The sequence below is a fragment of the Anneissia japonica genome, unplaced genomic scaffold (assembly GCF_011630105.1).
Source record: "Anneissia japonica isolate Jap-2015-1 unplaced genomic scaffold, ASM1163010v1 scaffold2652_len1590060_cov184, whole genome shotgun sequence".
Taxonomy (NCBI): Eukaryota; Metazoa; Echinodermata; class Crinoidea; order Comatulida; family Comatulidae; genus Anneissia; species Anneissia japonica.
In genome coordinates this window covers 567,224-567,559 of record NW_022699919.1, presented here as the reverse complement: position 1 = coordinate 567,559, position 336 = coordinate 567,224, and the positions used below count along the sequence as shown (strand labels likewise).

Here is a 336-nt window from a genome sequence, read left to right as displayed (position 1 = left end):
CTCACTTTTAACTAGCCCCATGCCCAGATCTACAGGCAACCATCTATGCAACAAACCCCGATGCAAAATTTGTAAAATCCTCATCATCGATCAGACCATTCGTATCACTAACCACTCCATAAAACCTCCCAACCTCACATGCGATTCTCACAACATAATTTATTTAATAACATGTAATATTTGTAACAAAGGCAATTACGTTGGCGAAATGAACCCTCTTAGATTCCGCATTAACCAACACAAACACGACATTAGGAAAAACGCCCCTGACAAAACCGTAGCCCAACATTTTAATTTGCCCCATCACTCTATTAACAATCTGCGTGTTACCATTAT

At 39.6% G+C, this 336-nt stretch overlaps 1 protein-coding gene across 1 annotated transcript in view; it reads left to right on the top strand.

Moving 5' to 3' along the window:
- LOC117103228 overlaps nt 1–336 on the top strand; it is an 11,742-nt gene that overhangs the window by 5,034 nt on the left and 6,372 nt on the right. The gene's annotated exons all lie outside the window — the stretch shown is intronic.